The following is a 23,261-nucleotide window of genomic DNA, read 5'->3' as shown; positions in this document are numbered from 1 at the left end:
GTTATTGGGCAAATGATAAATCTTCGCAAGCTTGACTGGAGTCATGTACCACCTGTAAATCATTTTCATGATGTTTTCTCGTAAGGCATTGCATGCCGTGAATTTAATACCTGTGGTCCATAACTGCTCCCAGTCAGCAAACATAATGTCATGACCAATGTCCTGTGCCCATCTAATCATAGCTGGCTTCACTGTCTCATCTATTGTATTCCACTTCAACAGCAAGTTATACATTCTTGATAAATTCTTAGTATTGGGTTCTAACAATTCTGTTTCTAGTTTCGATTTCTCCACCTGGAAACCGATTTTCCTGTCTTGTTTATAGGCCTCCATTATTTGAAAATAATGGAGCCAATCCCGTACCTTGGACTTTATTTTCTCAAAACTTTGTAGTTTAAATTCGCCACCTTCTTGTTCTAGAATTTCAGAATATTTTGGCCAATTAGTTCTCATGTTAAGTTTCTTTACCTCCTTAGCCTCCATTGGTGAAAGCCACCTGGGAGTAGAAACTGAACTTTTTGCATGCAAAGCAGATGTTCAACCATAGCAGCCTCTCTTTATCATACTTATTCTGAGTCTACTACAGTATTGCCTACAGACCCTCCAACATTTCTCCAATGAAAATAAGGATGTCCCTAATAATAATAATAATTAATAATAATAATGTTACTCTTTATACCCCTAGACAGGATCTTTAAAAGCAGAGACATCACCTTGCCAACAAAGGTCCGTATAGTTAAAGCTCTGGTTTTCCCAGTTGTGATGTATGGAAGTGAGAGATGGACCATAAAGAAGGCTGATCGCCGAAGAATGGATGCTTTTGAATTCTGGTGCTGGAGGCGACTCTTGAGAGTCCCGTGGACTGCAAGAAGATCCAACCTCTCCATTCTGAAGGAAACCAGCCCTGAGTGCTCACTGGAAGGACAGATCCTGAAGCTGAGGCTCCAAGACTTTGGCCACCTCATGAGAAGAGAAGACTCCCTGGAAAAGGCCCTGATGTTGGGAAAGATGGAGGGCACAAGGAGAAGGGGACGACAGAGGACAAGATGGTGGGACAGTGTTGTCGAAGCTACCAGCATGAGTTTGACCAAACTGCGGGAGGCAGTGGAAGACAGGAGGGCCTGGCGTGCTCTGGTCCAGGGGGTCACGAAGAGTCGGATATGACTAAACGACTAAACAACAACAACAACATTTATACCCCATCCATCTTAATCAGTTGCCCCAGCCACTTTGGGTGGCTTTCAACATATATAAAAACTTAATAAAACATTAAACATCAACAAACTTCCCTATAGAGGGCTGCCTTCAGATGGCTTGGGGGGGGGCAGATAGCTCCATACCCTCCAGCATTTCTCCAAAGAAAACAGGGAAAAGTGGGACATTCTGGTATCAGATCTGAAACTTGGACAGTTTCTGTAAATCTGGGACAGCCTTGGAAAATAGGGACACTTGTAGGGTCTGTGCCTACACTGGCTGGCAGGTTTTCGACAGGAGTCTCACCCCCCCCCCTTTTGTTGTTTTTTTTAAATCGGAAGGTGGACAATTTCAGATCAAATGAAAATTACAGTCTGCAAAAGGCAGGGAACGGAGTCTTTGGCTGTGCGTGAGAGCTGGGCTGGAAGGGCAGGGGAGAAGCTTCGACGGTAAAGCGACCCCCTCTCGGCCGAGTGTTTTTCGTAGCCCACCCCCACTTCCAGCTGCAAAAAGCCGTTCAGTGTTATGGGCCTGTCACAGCGGAGAACAGCGGCCAACGCCTCCGTCTGCCCCCGGCAGCTTCCTGGAGTTCATAAACAGCTGAAGCGTTCCATCCTTCGTCAATATTTCAGGGCATTTTTAATAAAAATAGAAAGGGAAGGGGGAAAACCAGATACACAGAGAGCACGATTTAAGTGCTTGCTGTTTAATCCGGAGCCTGTCTCTCCGAATTTACCCCCAAATAACGGCAGGTGAGGGCCGAGCGGGTGGAAAGCCTCCTCAGGGAAGGGTCTGATGAAAGAATAATGAGGACTAGAAGCCTGACTTCCAAATAGGTTAATGATGAGTTGGTACGGCTGGTCCTGGTCTCTGCAGAAAAACTCATTAATGGTTTCTAGGTCCTTCTTGCTAAGGAATTGAAGCAGGAGAAGAGAGTGGAATTGAGGGTCGCACCCCTTTCTGAGCAGCCTTCCAGGGGCCACTTGGCAGAGGAGGGAGGGGCCCGGGGCAAAAATGGACGGGGCAATCGGTGTCAAATCTGCCAGGTCCTGCCCCCAGGCCTGAGCTCCCGAACCCCTGAAATAAAGTCCCATAGTGCCAATACTCCTATCCCGCTGATGTCCTTGATTCTAAGTCCGCTTTGTGCACAGTTAACTTGTGGAACTCACTGCCACAGGAAGCCATCAGGGCTGCTTGCCCAGTTAGAATAGAATAGAATAGAATTTATTATTTACCATATTTTTCACTCTATAACACGCACCTGACCATAACACGCACATAGTTTTTAGAGGAGGAAAACAAGAAGGAAAAAAATCTGAATGAAACAGTGGATGTATCATTTTTGTGCTTCATGCTGCCAGGAGAGCAGGGGATTTCCCCGCTCTTTGTTGCGTTTGAGCAAACACAGCAACCAAAACAGGAGAGGGTGGGCAGTAAGACCCTGAAGCAGAATGCAAGAAAGCATCAGCCTCCTCTCTGCAGCCTTCCCTCCTCCGTGACGCGCAATCTGATTTTTGCCCCTGCACTCAGGCCAGTCGGCTCCAGGGACCACACATTCGCTCAATAACACGCACAGACATTTCCCCTTACTTTTTAGGAGAAAAAATGTGAGTGTTATAGAGAGAAAAATACGGTATACCCCGCCCATCTGGCTGGGTTTCCCCAGCCACTCTGGGCGGCTTCCAACAGAGTATAAAATACAGTGGTCTGTTAAATGTTAAAAGTTTCCCTAAAGAGGGCTGTCTTCAGATGCCTTCTAAAAGTCTGGTAGTTGTCTTTGACATCTGGTGGGAAGGCGTTCCACAGGGCGGGCGCCACTACCAAGAAGGCCCTCTGCCTGGTTCCCTGTAACTTCGCTTCTCGCAGGGAGGGAACTGCCAGAAGGCCCTCGGAGCTGGACCTCAGTGTCTGGACAGAACGATGGGGGTGGAGACGCTCCTTCAGATATACTGGACCGAGGCCGTTTAGGGCTTTAAAGGTCAGCACCAACACTTTGAATTGTGCTCGGAAACGTACTGGGAGCCAATGTAGTTCTTTTAAGACCGGTGGTATGTGGTCTCGGCGGCTGCTCCCAGTCACCAGTCTAGCTGCCGCATTCTGGATTAGTTGTAGTTTCCAGGTCACCTTCAAATGTAGCCCCACATAGAGCACATTGCAGTCGTCCAAGCGGGAGATAACCAGAGCATGCACCACTCTGGCGAGACAGTCTGCAGGCAGGGAGGGTCTCACCCTGTGTACCAGGTGGAGCTGATAAACAGCCGCCCTGGACACAGAACTGACCTGCATCTCCATGGACAGCTGTGAGTCCAGAATGACTCCCAGGCTGCGCACCTGGTCCTTCAGGGCACAGTGACCCCATTCAGGACCAGGGTTGGCTCTTCAAAGGGATCTGGGGAAGAAGAGAGGGTACACAGGGGGGCTGTTGAATCGACAGAACGAAACGACAGAAACTCCAGGTTCAGAGGCAGTCTACCTCTTGAGGGCAAGCCAAAATGCAGGAAGCGCTCCCTTCGTTTTTTGCTGTTGTTTAGTCGTTTAGTCGTGTCCGCCTCTTCGTGACCCCCTGGACCAGAGCACGCCAGGCCCTCCTGTCTTCCACTTCCTCCTGCAGTTTGGTCAAACTCACGCTGGTAGCTTCGAGAACACTGTCCCACCATCTCGTCCTCTGTCGTCCCCTTCTCCTTGTGCCCTCCATCTTTCCCAACATCAGGGTCTTTTCCAGGGAGTCTTCTCTTCTCATGAGGTGGCCAAAGTCTTGGAGCCTCAGCTTCAGGATCTGTCCTTCCAGTGAGCATTCCAGTGATTTCCTTCAGAATGGAGAGGTTGGATCTTCTTGCAGTCCATGGGACTTTCAAGAGTCTCCTCCAGCACCAGAATTCAAAAGCATCAATTCTTCGGCGATCAGCCTTCTTTATGGTCCAGTTCTTACTTCCATACATCACTACTGGGAAAACCATAGCTTTAACTATACGGACCTTTGTTGGCAAGGTGATGTCTCTGCTTTTTAAGATGCTGTCTAGGTTTGTCATTGCTTTTCTCCCAAGAAGCAGGCGTCTTCTAATTTCGTGGCTGCTGGCTTTAACACAAAGACCCTGCCAGCTGTTAATCTGGCGCCGAACAACTGGGGATTGTGATGTAAACGACAAATGCAGGGGACAAATCGTAGTCAGGGCGTGTGCACTATGATGCATGCAAATCGTGTGTGCATGCAAACTCACACGAGGTCCTCTGCCTTGTGCCCGCAGGGGTGGCGTTGAATACGGGGCCTGCCTTGTTGATTCAAGCTTGCATTCTCCTGCTGCAGCTGCTGAGCAGGAAACGTCCGAGATGCAGCGGCAGCTGTTGTTTCCAGAGACCATTCATCTCGGGCCGGCAGAGGAAGGAACCAGCCGCGGCCAAACAATCGCTCGCCTGCAGGGAACAATGCGCGCGGAATTGGCTCAATGAAGTCAAGGTGTAGAAAGTTATCGATCAAAAGGAGGAGGAAGTCCATTTCAGAAGCAGTTCTCTGGCGCCCTCTGCTGGCAAGCTGAGATCCTGAGTCCTGCCTAACCCAGTATGTTGTTTCCGACAGCGGTCAGCCAGATGGTTATTAGAAACCGCAAGTCGCCTGCGGTGTTGTCCGTTCCCGGCGCCTGATCTTCAGACGAGCACGTCCTCTGAATCTTGACATTCTGATTAGATCTATGGCGGCGAGTTGCAGAGAGTCAGGGTACAAACAGAGCCTTTCTGGATCCGACCAAGGCGGCCCAGTTTTCAGTGACAGCCAAGCCGATGCTTGCAAGGAGAACGCAGAATGTAGAATCGTGGAACTGGAAAGGCAGTGTGGTGTACTGGTTAGAGTGTTGGATGAGGACCGCGGTTCTCAAGCTGTTTTTCTCTGGGCCACACTTTTGGAATAAAAATTTGCTCACGCCACACCTAATTTTTTATTGATAAGAAATAACACTGGAAAACGAAAATAAACAACAACTTGCCGTGCTTGATTTATGACACAGTACGCAGCTGCTTCATAATGTGATCACGGGACACTGAGAAAGTACAAACAATGCAGATAAATAAGAACATGAATCATTCTCAAAATAGAGTATCGAGTGTCCTTGAATCTCCCTGCCACACTTGCCTTCCTCTCCTGCCACACCCTTTGAGGACCTCTGGACTAGGAACCCTGGGAGAGACGAGGGTTCGAATCCCCACCTGGGCGTGAAGCTCACTGGGTCTGACCTTTCACCAGTCGCTGCCTCTCCCAGCCTATCCTACCTTGAAGGGTCGTTGTGGGGACTAAATGAGGAGGCGAGAGAGCCATCTACAACACCTTGACCTCCTTGGAGGAGAAAAAGGTGATTTATAAATGCAATCCATCAGTCAAGTCGTCCAGCCCGGTGAACGTTGAGACTGATGGGACAGAAGGCAGGGAGTCGAACAGTAGGGGGCACCAGAGCCAGTGGCAGGCCGACTCATTCCAGTTTTGTCCCCCTCCTCCTCCTCCGCTCTGCTGAGTTCACAGAGGGGCAACGCTGAGAGTGAGGAAGAATAGGAAAGTGATACAGCACCCCCCCAAAAAAAACTGGTTCTAAGTAAGGGGGCAGGCAAGTAGAGGCTGGCTGAGGGCAGGCCGAGTTTGGTGGGGCAGTGCCCCCTTCATCCGAATGGACCTGCCTGCCTCCGCTGATCAAACTGCAGAGCCTTGCAAGGCCAGATCCCTGATTGACAGCCGTCCAGCCCCTGCATAAATAACTCAATTGCGGGGAGACAGCCTGTTCAATTGTTGGGCAGTAGGAGCAAATTTCTCCTAGTTGAAATCTGCTTCCATTTGTTTTCCAGTTAAGGAGAAGGGCCGAAGCTCAGTGGTGTTGGGCCCCCTGCTTTGCATGCAGAAGGTCCCAGGTTCATCTCCAGGTAGGGCCTAAGTTAGTCCAAGTCGATTCATTTCTGCGTTTCCTCTGTAGCATTAGATACAACCCAACTCTCTATTGTCCACAAGGCTCTCTATTGCGGTTTGAAGGCACAAGATCTATGTCTGTCTGTTTGGCTTTTCAGTTGCCCACTTTCATGCACTGAAGAGCAGATCTGTGGTGTGGAGACCCCAGAAACAAGCAAACAAAAAATGCTGGACTGGCTTCACTTCCCATTTCCTAGTCTCCCACCGCTCAGCTTTGCTTAAAAGGGAATGAGATGTTGCTTCTTCAAAGAGAAAATGTGCCCCCTTGTGGTCTGTCTGGGGATATTTTTGTTGGCTCAGAAGAGGAATCTGCCATAAAACAAGGCAGATTGGCTCCATACTGTCTACTCTGGCTGGCAGCAGCTGCTCCTGAGATTCCAGTGTAGAAGAGGATAGCTTTGGTCTTCCTCAATCCTTCTATTAGGGGATAATGGTGATTGAAAAAAGGAACCTTCTTACATGCAAAGCTTCTTTCCTGAAGACGATGTTGGGGAAACTGTTCTGGCAGGGTTATTGCCACCTCCCCCCCCCCCTTGCCAAGGGTTCCGGTGCCTCTGGGATAATGATGATGTTTTTTATTATTATTTCTACCCCGCCCATCTGGGTAGGTTTCCCCAGCCACTCTGGGCAGCTTCCAGCAAAAGATTAGAAATGCATTAAAACATCAGTCATTAAAAACTTCCCGATACAGGGCTGCCTTCAGATGTCTTCTAAATGTCATATAGTTGTTTATCTGGTGGGAGGGCGTTCCACAGGGCGGGTGCCACCACCAAGAAGGCCCTCTGCCTGGTTCCCTGTAACCTCACTTCTTGCAGCAAGGGAACTGCCAGAAGGCCCTCGGTGCTGGACCTCCGTGTCCGGGCTGGACGATGGGGGTGGAGACGCTCCTTCAGGTATACTGGGCTGAGGCCGTTTAGGGCTTTAAACGGGGTGTGGGATTTCATAAAGCAGTGGTGCCTGCTCTGTCTGGGCGAATGGGGAACTCCCCACCAACCTCTGACTTGCTACCTTCATAAGAGAGCCTGCAGGATCAGGCCAAGGGCCCATCTAGTCCAGCATTCTCACAGTGGCCAAAAAGATAAAGGTAAAGTGACCCCTGACCATTAGGTCCAGTCGTGGCCGACTCTGGGGTTGCAGCGCTCATCTTGCTTTATTGACCGAGGGAGCTGGCGTGCAGCTTCCGGGTCATGTGGCCAGCAGGACTAAGCCGCTTCTGGCGAACCAGAGCAGTGCACGGAAATGCCATTTACCTTCCCGCCGGAGCAGTACCAATAATAATAATAATAATAATAATAATAATAATAATAATAATAATAATTTATTATTTATACCCCGCCCATCTGGCTGGGCCTCCCCAGCCACTCTGGGCGGCTTCCATAGAAACAAAAAATACAGTAAAATATCACACGTTAAAAACTTCCCTGAACAGGGCTGCCTTAAGATGTCTTCTGAATGTCAGGTAGTTGTTTATCACTTTGACATCTGATGGGAGGGCGTTCCACAGGGCGGGCGCCACTACTGAGAAGGCCCTCTGCCTGGTTCCCTGTAGCTTTGCTTCTCGCAATGAGGGAACCGCCAGAAGGCCCTCGGCGCTGGACCTCAGCATCCGGGCAGAATGATGGGGGTGGAGACGCTCCTTCTGATATACTGGACCGAGGCCATTTAGGCTTTAAAGGTCAGCCCAACACTTTGAATTGTGCTCGGAAACGTACTGGGAGCCAATGTAGGTCTTTCAAGACCGGTGTTATATGGTCTTGGCGGCCGCCCCCAGTCACCAGTCTAGCTGCCGCATTCTGGATTAGTTGTCTATTTATCTACTTGCACTTTGAGGTGCTTTCGAACTGCTAGGTTGGCAGGAGCAGGGACTGAGCAACAGGAGCTCACCCCGTCGTGGGATTCGAACCGCCGATCTTCTGATCGGCAAGTCCTAGGCTCTGTGGTTTAACCCACAGCGCCACCCGCGTCCCCACAGTGGCCAACCAGATGCCAAATGGGAAACCTGCAAGCAGTACTCAAGCACAATAGCATCTCTCTCTTTCTGTGGTATCCTGCAACTGATGTTCATAAGCATTGCTGCCTGCACGTACATTTCCAAAAACAAAATAAAACTTACATACAGCAACAGTGTTTTGTATTGTGTAGGCTCCTATTTGTTATGTGCGAATGCTTTGGATACCAATTAGGTCCATAAGAAAAGGTAAAGGTAAAGGTACCCCTGCCCGTACGGGCCAGTCTTGACAGACTCTGGGGTTGTGCGCCCATCTCACTTAAGAGGCCAGGGGCCAGCGCTGTCCGGAGACACTTCCGGGTCACGTGGCCAGCGTGACATCGCTGCTCTGGCCAGAGCCAGAGCCAGAGCCGCACACGGAAACGCCGTTTACCTTCCCGCCGGTAAGCGGTCCCTATTTATCTACTTGCACCCGGAGGTGCTTTCGAACTGCTAGGTTGGCAGGCGCTGGGACTGAGCAGCGGGAGCGCACCCCGCCGCAGGGATTCGAACCGCCGACCTTTCAATCGGCAAGTCCTAGGCGCTGAGGCTTTAACCCACAGCGCCACCTGCGTCCCAAATTAGGTCCATAAATTACCATATAGCATAAATTCAACACAAAAGACAGTGACAATTTGCTGTTGACAAAGGACAGTGGGACGTATAAAGGGCCCCATTGCCTTCAGTAGCTTAGGGACGCATCAAACCTAAATCTGGCGCTGATCGTGGCTAGTAGCCATTGATCGCTTTTGTGAAGTTTTCCACTCCTCTTTTAAAGCCATCTGAATTGGTGCCTGTAGGAGGGAGGTCCATAGTATACTGGTAATTGAAATTGAAATTGAAATACTTTATTGTCACTTGTACAACTTGTATACAGTGAGATTACACAAGCACCCCCCACTCAGCTCTCTTAATCTTAATTTCCCTCGTTTACTGACGCACACTCACCAAACCCGAAAGTCAGTTGCCCTGCTGTTATCTTTTCATTCAGCAGCCTAACAGCCCACGGATAGAAGCTGTTCTTTACCCTGTTGGTGCAACTAATCCTGCTTCTATATCTTCTGCCCGAGGGCAGGAGATCAAGAAAGTCCCGGCCAGGGTGTAAATCATCCTTGAGAATTTTCCTCACTCTCCTGAGGCAACGTTCTTCCACTATTTCATCCAGCGGATTCACGGAACAGACCGTAATATCTTGTGCTGTATTCACCACCCTCTGTAGGCACTTCCTATCAGTTGATGCGCTGCGTGAAAGACTTTCTTTCAACTATCCCAAATCTTCTAACATTCTGCTTCCTTGAATGTCCATCGGTGCAGCCTCCTTCCTCTCCCTCTCCAAGTTTCATCCCTTTTGACTGGTCATGTCTGCCTTCTTACACTTTTCAGATACATATTGTCTTGCTTCTCTCTTGGTAGATTCTTCCTATCCATCTAGTTATTCATTCATCCTTTTTGGCTTTTATCTGCATATTTCTGAATTGCAATGTGTTTGGCTGGATGCTCCTTAGGGTCACTCCCAATCTACAATTCTATGAGTCTCTGCTTCACTGTATGATCTTATTTGGTGCAAAAAAATAGAGAAATGCTAGGTTTGCATTTTGGAGCATTATCGTGGATCTCTTGCTGTCGTTTCCCGTTTTGCACAACACCTACGGAACCAATCTCACAGACTTATCCAACTTCTCACTTATTACTTTCCTGTCTTACTTCTGACTCGCTTATCTAACTTCCCCATGTGATGTACTTCTGACTTACTTATCTAACTGACTTATCTGACTTTCTGTCTCTCCAAACGCTCTTCCTTCCTTCCCTCTTTCTCTACAGCCCTCCTATCCGTTTCTGTTGCAGCCTGTTCTGCCCCCACGCAGCTCACAGCGGGGTAGAATTTGGGGAGCTCGCCCCATTTTTATTCCTCTTACAACAACCCTGCGAGGTTGGTTTCAGCCTACCAGCTGAGGCACGGTCTGCAAATCTGAGAAACAAACAAATAGGCTAGGCTGAAAGAGGAGGATTTGAACTCGTATCTTCAGGTTTCAAGTCCACCACATTGGCAAGACCGATCTTTGAATGAGCTGATTTGGTTCATTCTAAGAGAGGGGTGTCCCTAACCCTTGTCCCTAATGATGGGGGGTTGGCCCATCATTCCACCTCAGCAACGCAGAACGATAGATACTGTCCCTCATCATTATATCATTTCAACTGCAAGGTTACCCCAAAAAACAGCCAGACATGAAATGGAATGATAGGGACCCCCACCAAGCTGTCGTCAGCTTCCTCGCCCCTCCCTGGTCCAGCAGCAAATGAGTTTGCTCCGGCATCTCCATAGCAACCGGTTGCCACCGGCAACAGCTTTGAAGCATCTCTCTGTCCACGCGTGTGTGGGCAAGGAAAAGCTGTAGAAAAGCGATTCTGTCGCCTCCCGGAATTCCCCGGCCCGATCCTGCGTGGGGCTGAGCGGTACACCCCCTCGCCCCTCAAGGGGAAGCGCTCTTCCCTCATCCAGCCACCCTCAGCATCCAAGCTCTGCCTCCGTATGTTTCCAGTCACCAGTCAAGGTAGGAGGAGGAATCCGCTGGAAAATACAATGCTTGGTTTGCAGATCCAACCAGGAATGGGGTTTAAGAAGCAGATCTTCATAGCCAGGCGAATGGGTACAGGGGCCGAGGCATCCGCCCACTGAGGACTCCGGAAGGCTGGCTTACCTGAGACACACAGGTGAGGGTTTCTTTTTTGCATGGTAACTGAATTTGTACTGGTAGGTACAGGTGAATATGCACAGACTAGGTCTGCGGAGAGTGCAGGATGCAAGTTCAAGATTGTGTGTGTGTGTGTGTGTGTGTGTGTGTGTGTGTGTGTAAGAGAGACAGGGGAAAAACCCCACGTTTTTGCTGCCTGAACACACAGACACTTCTCATCTCCACCGGAGAAACAATGAGAATCTATAATGGCACTTAATTTACAGGCTTATATTTCCCTGCTAATATAGTCTTGCTTTTCCTCTTTTTTTAAATAATAATAATAATAATAATAATTTCAAACCCTTTTTGTGCTGAAAATGTATTTCTAAGTGTTTGGTTTTTTTCCTCCCTTGTGGGTGGGAGGGAGACACATTCCCGATTTCACAAACCAGAAAAACTGATACGCATTTGATTTGACACTCCCAAATCATACAAAATTACGTTCGAACAAGACAACCCCCCCCCCCTGCTTTGGAGAGAAGGGCCAAATACCCCTTATTCGCAGGGGAGAGGATAAGCTATCCCCACCCCCACCCTTCCGATTCATATTCACTAAAGTTGAACCCTCGCCCCGATGAGATTTGATTCTTAAAAGAACTCACCTTCTCAAACACCGGAGATTGTGAAATACAGGGGCAAGGCGGTTGTCGTCCAAACAATTTCAGAACTTAGAAATAAATTCTAGGTCTGTTCCTCCGGAATTGCTGATAAGTAAAGCTAGAAATGTATGTATTTTGCCTTTCTGGCTGATGTGAATCAATGTAGGTGCATCAATATACATATATTGACCAAAAAAAATCAGTTTACGTGACAAAAAAGGCAGGAATGGGAGGGTGAGTGGGTGGGAAGATTTAATTTACCTTTGGTGGGCAGGTGGCAACCGTAGCGTCTAATCCAGCAAGGATCCAGAAAGATCTGGTCTTTTTTATGAATACACTCTTAAATGACTTCAGCTTCAAGGCTCCTTAAGCCAGGAACCACACACAGAAGCCCCCGAGACCTTAAGTGACTCTTCCTTCCTTTAAACCCCATCAATGATGCCACCACATCGGCCGAGCCTTCGAAACCCTTGCCTCCAGTTCAACTGGGAGGTGTGTAACCGCGACTCGCTTTCTCCCTCCTTAAATACGGCATTTGGTTCTGCCGCCATCGGACAGCACTGAGCTACACCGAGAGCCGTTGTGCCGTGGTTCCTTTGGCCACCAGCAGGAGGCGGTCTTGCGACATCCACAAATGCAGCCGCAGATCTGGCCCGGGTTTATCTGGTTGCAAGCCGAATTTTGCAGAGATGTTCAAGGAAACTTGACGCAGAAGGACCTCTGGAACGGGGCTTGTTTTTGAGGCGGTTGGCTTGCTAGAGGGGCAGAGGCACAGGCCATCATTTCCTTCCCAGAGGCAACAGAAGAAGCTGTCGCGTACTGAGCCAGACTTTGGTCCCTCTAAATCAGTACTGCTTACACGGACTGGCAGCAGCTCTCCGGGGTTTCGGGAAAGAGGTTTTCTGAAGCCGACCTGGGGATGCTACTGGGGACTGTGTCCAGAATCTCCTGGGGCACGAGATCAAATCTTCCGCAACCATTAGCAATACAGCGAAGAGTCTAGCGACGTTTTGGAGAGCCACTGGTTCCCCAACTCTACATCCCTCATCTAATATTCTCCAGGAAGCCCCCCAGGCAGAGCATCAAGGCGAACCGTTGCCCGTGTTTGGCCCCTGCACTAACTAACTGGCAGTCTGAGGTAGAGTGCTCCTGAATCTGGAGGATCTACGTAGCTATTGCAGCCTTGGGCAGAGATAGGGAGGGAGAGAAACAAGGCCCCTGTTTTCTATACAATGTGGGACGGGCGTTGGGCAAAGCACCCTCCACGGACCCCGTTCCCGCAGCGAATTGACCTCCTCTTTTTTTTAAAAAAAAATTATTTTTATTGAATGGTTTTATGTTACAAAAAACAATACAGCCATACTACCACTAAATATAATTAAGAAATAAAAATTACATACATCGATATTTAGTTTGTTATTTGTTATTTACCGTCTTATTTCCTCCCAAACATTGCATACAACTACACACATATGTGCAGCCACCCACACAGCCACACCCGCACAGAAAATGATAATAATGAAAGTAAATATTTTCCCCCTTTTATCTTCCAAAATCTTTTCTTCAACTTTGACTTCCTGTCAAGTCCCTTTGCATATGTTTTATCTTACATTTGAATGTACACAAAACAATAAACCTTTCTATATAATTTTTCTAATACATTCTGAAAACATAATAAATCCTTAATTGTTGTCCACCTCCTTTTAGTTCCTTTATCACTCGAATGCTAGCACGGAGTCAAAACTATTATTGTATTTTTGAACATATCTTCTATACCCATCCCATTTTTCTGCAAATTTTTGCTTTGCGTTTCCTCTGAGTTTACTAGTCAGTTGAGCCGTCTCCACCAATTCCTGTAATTTGATTTGCCAATCTGTTATTTTTGGACCTCTTCAGCCCATCCAAGAACAAGATGCGGGCAGGATTGCTGCACTGCAAGGGGTTAGACTAGATGATCGGTAGGGTCCCTTCTGACGCTACAATTCTGGGGTTCTAACACCTTTGCCAAGAGCTCTTCTTCATCACGGCTGAATCTTTTGGTGCCAGAGATTTTAAAAATTGGGATATGATCCACGAAGAGATTAAAAAATCGATAAAGGTTTTGTATAACCAAAGAGCAGAAGCATACTTATTAGGAATTTTGAGTAAGGATATTCCCAAAGACAAAATTGACATATTTCTATATGCAACAACAGCAGCGAGAATATTGGCAGCCAGTTACTGGAAAGGAAATAATATCCCAACAAAAAGGGAATGGTTTACTTATGTGAGTATCTGGAGTTAGCAAAATTTACAGATTTAATAAGGCATTAAACCCAAAAGTGTGGTACAGAAACAATGGGAATGTTTAAATGAATACTTACAGAAGCAGGGCTCAGATACGAAAGTTTGGTTGTGCTTAGACTAACCTTGTGAAGAATATAAAGAATACAAAGATTTGATGGGCTATGAAAGAACTTAAGGAAGTGACTGAAGAACAGAAGTAAAGGTGAATTAGAAATTAAGAGACGTGTGGTGAATGCGGTGGAAGTCTTTTATGACATTTTAACGAGGATTTATATATGGTAATGTTTAAAGTATAAATTTGGTATTATGAAAAGTATTTCCTTTTTCCTTTTATTTTATCTTGTGTCATTTTTCTTTTCTAGTCTGCATTTTGGAAAACACGTAGACAAACGTGTTTACAATGTTATGGATGGATTTTTGTTTGGGTTTTCTTTTTCTTTTCTTGTAATATTTAATAAAAACTAATAAAATTTTAAAAAAATAAATCAAAATCCTGCTGGACGGGAACAAGAGGGGCCTTCTCTCTTCTCCCACTGCTGCCAATAAGCTGCGTCCGGCATGTCACAAAGAGGCCTCGAACGTTCCTCACCATGGACTCCTGGCAGCTGGTCTTCAGAGGTAGACTGCGCGGAGACTCAACACAGCCACCTTCCCTTCATCAGTCATTTCGGAACAGTGCGCAGTCAGTCCCTACCCAGAGAAAACGAGAGCAATGTTCCAGGCTGCCTTCCGAAGCGATTTGTCGATTTTTATCAGCCTTATAAATGAGAGTTTGTCGTAACGGGGGTACAGATATATTTATATTCCCCTTCAGTGATAAGGGTACAAAACACCTCGGAAAGCAAGTTCGTTTCCGGAAACAAATGAACAAGCTCTGGAAATTGCAAAGAGCCGGTTGGAGGTTTTTAAAAACTTTTTTTAAAACAAAGAGAAGGGGTTATAAATTGCTTTTTTGAAGCTGCCAGTCCTGGGGGTGGGAGTACGTGGTGGGAAGACGCAGCCGCTTGGGTCCTACTTGGGCTTCAGAACAGTCGCTCTGAACCACTCGCTTGGCTGAGGAAACTGCGCAGAGTGTTCCCATTAACGTGCAAATTGATCATCATTCCCCACCTCCAGGCCAGCGTCAATCGCACCTTGGTCTGACCAACAAGAAATTTAGTCGCTTTTTCGCCAGAGGGGAGCCGTTGCTCCAGTCACTACCCTCCTCTCAGACCTAGCTGCATAGGGAATCATAAAGGTAAAGGGACCCCTGACCATTAGGTCCAGTTGTGGCTGACTCTGGGGTTGCAGTGCTCATCTCGCTTTATTGGCCGAGGCAGCCGGCGTACAGCTTCCAGGTCATGTGGCCAGCAGGACTAAGCCGCTTCTGGCGAACCAGAGCAGCACACAGAAACATCGTTTACCTTCCTGCCGAAGCGGTACCTATTTATCTACTTGCACTTTGAGGTGCTTTAGAACTGCTAGGTTGGCAGGATCAGGGACTGAGCAACGGGAGCCCACCCCGTCGCAGGGATTCGAACCGCCGACCTTCCGATCGGCAAGTCCTAGCCTCTGTGGTTTAACCCACAGCGCCACCTGCGTCCCGTCATAGGGAATCATAGAGCTGGAATAATAATAATAATAATAATAATAATAATAATAATAATAATAATAATATATTTATACCCCACTCATCCAGCTGGGTTTCCCCAGCCACCCTGGGCGGCTCCTCACAGAATTAAAAGCACAATAGAACATCAAACATTAAAAACTTCCCTAAACGGGGCTGCATTAAGATGTCTGCTAAAAGTCAGATAGTTGTTTATTTCCTTGACATCTGGTGGGAGGGCATTCCACAGGGCGGGGGCCACCACCGAGAAGGCCCTCTGCTTGGTTCCCTGTAACTTCACTTCTCACAGAGAGGGAACCGCCAGAAGGCCCTCAGCGCTGGACCTCAGTGTCCGGGCTGGACGATGGGGGTGGAGACGCTCATTCAGGGTCAAGGTCAGCACCAACAAAAGTCCAAATAAAGAATATCTGATTGCGAGGTATATCTGGTAAAGAATATCTGATTACCATACTTGCCAGGTTTGTGATGAGGGTTGTCTTGCAAATGATGGCTGTGTTGCATATGTCCCAAAGGAACATCAAATCGTATAAAAAGTGCCTGCAGGTTCCGGTCCTTGTCAAAATCTCAAATTGTACGTAATTTCCCCCAGTGTATCATTGTTCCAGGGCAAGCGGTACCAAACGTAAGATTTTGGGCTGTTTTCCATTGGAACACTTGAAATTGCTTGGCAAAAATGTTTGTGTTAGAGATGAAATTCACACCCAAATGCTAGCGAATTTTCATGGGGACTTTCTTTTAAGAAATAAATCTGCAGACTGATATGGGAATGAGGAGAGCGGAACTTAAGAGGAAAGCAGAAAAACAAACATTCCTGCAAATTTGCCCGTCCCGAGTGGCTAGTAACCCGCTATTTTCTCCTTGCAGATCTCCTGGATCGATGAGCTCTTGGCTCTCAGGTTTTGAAACGATGGCCGATGGTCTCGCTGGTACTTTGCCCGCCTTGGCCAGCGCTGTCCGTCCAGACCCCACCTTGACCTTGGAGCAGAAAGCAGCCTTCGTCTTCGTCTTCTTCCTCTTCGTCTTCCTGGGGCTCCTGATCGTCCGCTGCTTCCGGATCCTGCTGGATCCGTACCGCAGCATGCCATCGTCCACATGGACCGATTACATGGAGAAAGATACATTCGATTACCGGCTGGCCTGATGGACGGACCATTGCTTTTTTTTTAAGGCTGTTTCAGAGACATACGCAGGGCTTCCAAAGTTGGAATCTGCCCCCTTTCCTCCCGGAAGTCATGGTAGGTCATGTCAAACCTCCACAGGCAGGGATGGTCTACTTACGAATGCTGGTTTCTGGGTGAAGTGAGGGGATGGGCTGCGTCGAACCTCCATGGACAGGAATGGTCTACCTCTAAATGCCAGCTGCTGGGTGAATAACAGCAAGGGAATGTTCTTGCCTTTATGGCCTGATCCGTCGTGGCTTATATTATGTACATTGTTTGTAACCCAGCCAATTAACAATGTCCTCTGGGCAATTATAACAAGAAAAGCTTAAGAAACCACAACACTAATCTTTAAACCAAAAACAAAGGGGGAAGAGTAGAACTAAAACCAAAACCACACCACAAACCCTAAATAGCGCAGTGCCTTTTTCCCCAACATCAGCCATTCCTGGATTCAAGATAACCTGGCCGCAGTGAGTCGTGCAGTTTTAGACTGCCGCAATGAGGTTTGTGTGGGGCTTCCCCTTGAAGACTAGGAACTAGGAAGTCAGAAATGTGGCCCCGAGGCGCCTGGAATTTGTGGGGCTTGGATCAGCTTACACCACCTGTAGCGTTTCTGGCAAACTGTGCTTTCGGTCCAGGGTAGAGAGGGGATGAAATGCAGCGTTAACCGGCGGAACTCATTGCCTCATGAAGACCGTATGACTCCTGGGCTGTTGGTGGCTTTTAAAGAGAACCGGGCACGTTCATCCAGAGGAGGAACAGTCTCTCAAAGGTCAGGAATCAAGCGGCACTTCTTGTGAGACCTGGCACCCATGGGGATCTTTCCCTGGGGACCATAAGGTCTCTCAGCTGCCCGCTTGGTCCTGAGGCAGCGAGAACAAAGCTGAACACTGGAAGATTCAAGGCAGGCGAAAGCAAAGACTTTTTCACACAGAGCAGGGATAATTCATTCCCAAGAGAGACAGGAATAAGGATAAGGTATTAGCCTTATCCCTCCATGACTTAGCAGCTACTAGTAGTCACAGCTCTGGGCTACTGCCAATCTCTGAACACCAGTTTCTGGGACTTGCAAGCGAGGAGAGCGCTCCCGTGTTCGGATCCTGATCGACGCCTTCCCAGAAGAAGGATGTGGTTGGCCATCGCAACAACAGGATGCCGGAATAGGCGGGCTTTTTGGTTTCACTCTGCAAACAGGAGCTCCTGAACTCGACGTGCAGCTATTATTTTCATTCTTTATTAAATCTGTATGCCGCCTTCCAACCGTAGGTCTCACAACATAAAACCGCAATATAAAAAAACGCAAAATGCGTAATAAAAATTAGAACAAAAAGACACCAAAAATTCACAGCACATTTAAAAGGGCATCTGAGGTCAGTCAGCCAAGGGCCTGGTTAAAAAGGAACGTTTTTGGCTGGCGCCTAAGGATATATAAGGAAGAAGCCAGCCAAACCTCCTTGGGGAGCGTCTTCCACAGATGGGGAGCCACTGCAAAAAGGCCGTGTTCTCGTGTTGCCACCCTGCGGATCTCTATTGAAAGAGGCACTGATCACAGGGTCTGGGTTGATTCATATGGGGAGAGGCATTTATATGGGGAGGTCCTCAGCTATTTAAGGCTTTATGGCATGGGTAGGCAAACTAAGGCCCAGGGGCCGGATCCGGCCCAATCGCCTTCTCAATCCGGCCAGCAGACAGTCTGGGAATCAGTGTGTTTTTACCTGAGTAGAATGTGTGCTTTTATTTAAAATGCATCTCTGGGTTATTTGTGGGGCATAGGAATTGGGCATGGGAACTAATTGGCAGCTAGTGAGGCCAGGATCGGTGCAATATGCTCAAACCGTCTGGCCCCCGTGAGCAACTTGGCTGCCGAATTCGGCACCAGTTGAAGTTTCCGAACCGTCTTCAGAGGAAGCCCTACGTATAATGCATTGATGTACGAAGGTTCAGAACAGGTAACAGAAATGACTTCTTCACACAGCGCAGGGTTGAACTATGGAACTCCCTGCCACCACATTGGATGGATTTAAAAGACAAACTCGTGGAAGTAAAGGCTACCAGTGGCTACTAGGTATGATGGCCGTGCTCAGACAAAAAAGCTTCTGAAAATCGCAGGTGGAGAGTGTTGCTCAGGTGCTTAAATGCTACTTGCGGGTTTCCCACATGAGATTCTGGACTAAGATGGACCACTGGCCTGATCTCAGGACATCTTCTGATATCCTTATGGAACGTCCAGGTCCAGTGGCAGTCTATCTTGATTCCAAAATGGGAAGAGGATGCTGGACCAGGTGGGCCAGATCCAGCTACAATCCGATGTTCTTAAAATAATGCCCCTACTTCCCTCTGACAGCGACGCCGCAGGAAAGGGGGGAGAGTCTGTGGAAAGAGGAATTTTCCCAGTCGTCAACCAAACTGCACCAGACCAGAACTTCTACTAGAGGGCAGCACCGCAGCCAGAAGAACGAGAATTCTAGAGATCCCGAAATGTCTTTGATGGATCATTATGCGAGACTCGAATGAGGGAATGATCCGATCAGCACATATTTAAGCTTTGGAGGAGCGTGGCAAATAATAGCTGCCATGCCATGCAGAAATTATTGTTAAGTAAGACCAGAAGAGGGGGGTGGCTTGTGACAGAAATGTACTCTGGGAATGAACAGATCTGAAGAGCGTTGGTGTCTTGTCCTTTTTTAAAAAATTGATGTGGCCGCAGCAGCAGCAATGGAGATGATTTACAGAATAGCAGTCTTGGGGGAGAATGGTCTCTGCCCCGCAGAGCTTACACTCTCCAGATCACCACTGAGCAGAAGCCCAAGATAACACTAGGTGGAGCTGGTTCCGGGGCATTATATATATATATTCGATTAAATGCGATGCTGCTGACCCGCAACCCAAGCGCTTTTGGGTCTCTTTCCCTGAACTTAAAAGCAGTCGTAGCTACCCATAAATTATCCACTGCAGGGATAAATTAGCACCTTTGAGTGGGGAGGGTGCCATGGGCTGGGGGAGGGTGCCATGGGCTGGGGGAGACTGGCCTACAGAAGCGGCACTTGCTGCTTTGCACAGTTAAACTGTGGAACTCCTTGCCACAGGAGTCAGTGATGGCCACAAACTGAGACGGCTTTGGAAGAGGGCGAGACAAATTCATGGAGGAGAAGGCGATGCTTCTGAATACCAGGAGGGGAGAAGTTGCTCTAGTGTTCAAATCTCATGCTCAAATCCTCAAATTCGCAGGCACTGTGGAAAGGGGATGTGGGATCGAATGGGCCATTGATTGGCCTGATCCAGCAGGCTCTAATAATAATAATAATAATAATAATAATAATAATAATAATAATAAAATTTATTTATATCCCGCCCTCTACAGCCGGTCGGCTAACATCAAATATATAACATTAGTATAAAATAAAACAATAATTAAATTACCTCCCAAAGACAGGTCAAAATCAAATTAAAGTCTAATTAGATGGCTTTCCGCAGGGTTAGGGTTGGGAACAGTAACCCACCATTCTTATATAAACAGTGCCCATCTGATTTGGGGGGGAAATAACACAGGGCAGTTTCATTCAGCCCGGGGGCCACATTTCTTCATATGAAACCTTCTGGGGTCCACATTCCAGCCGCAAGTGAGCTCAGAGGCGAGCAGGCTGCTCTGCAGATGAGAGGTTTTGTGTTTGTTGCAGCACAATATGGCCGTGTGAAAGCTGGAGGCTTCTGACTCTCCGTCCTCCATCCTGGCAAGGGGGTGTGGGCATGATCCTGGCTCAATGACACATTCAGGCCCAGTCAAAGCGCTTTGAGGAAGGGGGTTGGGAATAAAAGGTGTGTCATGGGCCAGATTGATAAGGACTTCTGTGCTTATGTGACCATGGTTTCTGTATCGTTTGGTGGGGGTGTATTGTGAAAAAAAGGTGTATAGGGAAAAGGTTTGGGGAGCGGAAGAGGAATCTGCCCCCCCCCAGGTGCCCTGGGATGGGAATAAGGAAAGGAGCAAAGGGAATGGCAGCTTGAGACTGGGGGGCAGACCCAGGCATGGCGAGAAATGAGGGTGGAGGGGGTTATCGGAGGGCACAGGATGGCAGCAGGTGGTCTCAAGGCCAAGGAGGGGGTCTTGTCGTCTGGGTCCATACACACTGACCACCCCGGGGAAGTCAACTGGGTGCTGCTAACACAGGGGTTAGACTTTGCCCCCCAAAAGAATGGATGGATGCCAACATCATTTATTTCATAAAATGTATACACCGCTTGGGACGTGGGTGGCGCTGTGTAAACTCTACGTCTGTTGCTCTGCCAGTTTTGTCAGTGGCCTCACCCACCTCTAGCATGCAGCCCCCAAAAGATTGCTCAGAAGGGAATGCGACTCTTGGACTGGAAATAAAAGGTCCAGTAGGGACACGGGTGGCACTGTGGGTTAAACCACAGAGCCTAGGACTTGCCGATCAGAAGGTCGGCAGTTCGAATCCCCGCGACGGGGTGAGCTCCCGTTGCTCAGTCCCTGCTCCTGCCAACCTAGCAGTTTGAAAGCACATCAAAGTGCAAGTAGATAAATAGGTACCACTCCGGCGGGAAGGTAAATGGCGTTTCAGTGGCTGCTCTGGTTTGCCAGAAGCGGCTTAGTCATGCTGGCCACATGACCCGGAAGCTGTACGCCGGCTCCCTCAGCCAATAAAGCGAGATGAGCACCGCAACCCCAGAGTCAGTCACGACTGGACCTAATGGTCAGGGGTCCCTTTACCTTTACCTATACACCGCTTGGTGGCTAATTAAAAAAAGAAAAAACTCAAAAGCTCTTTCCAAAAAGAACAATGAAACCATCGGTTTAAAATAGTTAAGAACAGCTCTTAAAAACATTGGAAAAACCATTCAGATTAATTATAAAATGGACTAAAACTCGGGTCAACGTCCAAAATGTCTGGGCGAGCCTGCCTGGATGGAAATGTTTATAGGAGGTGCAGAAGAGCGCAGTGAAGGTGTCTGCTTGACGTTCAATTGGCAGGGAGTTCCAAAGTGCCACACTAAAAAAGGTTGACGTCTTACAAGTGTGGATCGAGAATCACGTGAGACCTATAACGGCGCTGGTTTCACAGATCGGAGCCGTGGAGTGGGCGCATGTGGGTTAAGGTGAACTCGCAGGTAAACTGGCCCCAATTTGTTAGGGGCTGCTTAGGACGACACCTCGAACTCGGCCCAGTAGCAGATGGGCAACCAGCAGCAAGGACATTTGAGGCCAAAAAGCTGAAGCAGGGGCAATCATCTTCGTAAGCCGACCGAGATCCAGGACCAGAAGAGGAAGGGACAAGTATGTTCGCCCCAGAACACCCACCTGGGTCCCCCACTCCATGCATTTAGGGGAGCCAGAGGCCCAGAATCCCTCGCTTGGCACACGGCTGCCTTTCAGCTGCTCCCCGATTCTTCCCCCACTTTTCATTTTCCTGGGGAAAGCTAATTACTTTCCCCGTCAAAAGCCCGCTAAGCCGCTATAAATCAAAGCGGGGCTCGCCTGGCGCCTCGTTACCAGCGGCGAAATGTTAGTTATTAGTCAGCGCTTGGCAGAGAGCGAGGCCTGCGACGCCCCAGGAATCTTAACAAGATCCAGGCTCTTTGCAGGGAAGACGGAGGCATTTGGGGCCGACGTCCGGACGGTGCCACCTTGCGGGGGCTCAGATCTGTGGATGAAAACAACGTGCTCGTTTTCCCACCTGGGGTTGGCAAGTCAAAGGAGGGAAATAAACAGCTGTTTTCAGCGTAACCAAGCTTCCCTTCGGACTGGTTCTCCTAAGATTCTCAGGGCGATTTGATTCCTCTCTGAATCAGGAATTTAGCAAGTGGCCTTCTAGCAAGTCAGTCTGCTGGTTTGACTTGTATGGCCACTTTTCAGGGATTCTCTAGCGGTGGTTCCTGCAGTGCAGGGGGTTGGACTAGATGATGCTCTGGGTTCCCTTCCACCGCTACAATCCTATTACAGTGGTACCTCGGGTTACAGACGCTTCAGGTTACATACATTTCAGGTTACAGACTCCGCTAACCCAGAAATAGCACCTCGGGTTAAGAACTTTGCTTCAGAAATGATCAGCGCTCCCCCCCCAAAAAAACTTGAAGCATGGGAAGTCCCAATAAAAATTTATAATTTGGCAGAATATTCGGACTATATGATATGTATTTGTATAATTTGGAATATTTAATGTGATTTGATTGGACTGTCAAAATGGAAAATTTAATAAAAATTATTTAAAAAAAAAAAAAAAAAGAACTTTGCTTCAGGTTGAGAACAGAAATTGTGCTCCGGTGGCACGGCGGCAGCAGGAGGCCCCAATAGCTAAAGTGGTGCTTCAGGTTAAGAACAGTTTCAGGTTAAGAACAGACCTCCAGAACGAATTAAGTACTTAACCCGAGGTGCCACTGTATTCCCCAGCAACCCCCTTCTTCCATTTCCCTCCCTGCCTCATGGGATTATCAGCCAGCAGTAGGGAACCTGAAGCTCTCCAGATGTCGTCGTCAGACTCCCGACTCCCGGCAGCCAGCAGGGCCAATGGTTATGGCCAGCCATATCTGAAGGGCTATGGGCTCCCCCATCCCTTGAGACTGAAATAAGGGTAATAAATGTGGACACATGGCCCAGGGTGTCAAAGAACGCTTCCAGAAGCAGGACCCCCTTGCAGTGGGTCAGGCTCAACTCCGCAGACTCCCAGACCCACAGAACCCGTAACAACGGTTGTCTCGCTACTCCACGAAGGAGTCTCGCTTGTTTTAAT

General features: G+C 48.2%; 1 long non-coding RNA gene and 1 pseudogene across 2 annotated transcripts in view; both read left to right on the top strand.

The window, feature by feature from the left end:
* The window catches only part of LOC307205877, a 278,382-nt gene that overhangs the window by 145,135 nt on the left and 109,986 nt on the right, over positions 1-23,261 (top strand). The window lies entirely within an intron of this gene.
* LOC307205788 (cortexin-3 pseudogene) lies at positions 10,397-18,287 on the top strand (annotated as a pseudogene). The gene is made up of 2 exons (XR_013843936.1): positions 10,397-10,835; positions 16,217-18,287. The product of XR_013843936.1 is annotated as a cortexin-3 pseudogene (transcript).

The sequence above is a fragment of the Podarcis cretensis genome (genome assembly GCF_951804945.1).
Source record: "Podarcis cretensis genome assembly, chromosome: 16".
In the NCBI taxonomy this organism is placed as follows: domain Eukaryota; kingdom Metazoa; phylum Chordata; class Lepidosauria; order Squamata; family Lacertidae; genus Podarcis; species Podarcis cretensis.
Note: the sequence above shows the minus strand (reverse complement) of the source record. Positions and strands in the feature narration are given on the sequence as shown.